This window comes from Populus euphratica, unplaced genomic scaffold (assembly GCF_000495115.2).
Source record: "Populus euphratica unplaced genomic scaffold, PopEup_1.0 scaffold1551.1, whole genome shotgun sequence".
In the NCBI taxonomy this organism is placed as follows: domain Eukaryota; kingdom Viridiplantae; phylum Streptophyta; class Magnoliopsida; order Malpighiales; family Salicaceae; genus Populus; species Populus euphratica.
The window spans coordinates 20,069-20,284 of record NW_011501381.1 but is presented as its reverse complement, the minus strand read 5'-3'; positions in this window follow the sequence as shown (position 1 = coordinate 20,284).

The window sequence follows — 216 nt, the reverse complement described above, 5'->3', positions numbered from 1 at the left end:
CTAACTTTATTATGTCAAGGTGAAAAGGTTACACTAATGGTGTAAGAATAAGTATACTGTAAACTTAACATTGACTTTAATATTTGATAGTAACATGTTTTGTAATTGTTATGTTGTTCAATCTTTAATACTTTGCTTGCTAGCTAATCTAGATTTATGTTATATAACACTTGATACAACAAATGCTTGACACTTTCATAGCCCATACTATATGGT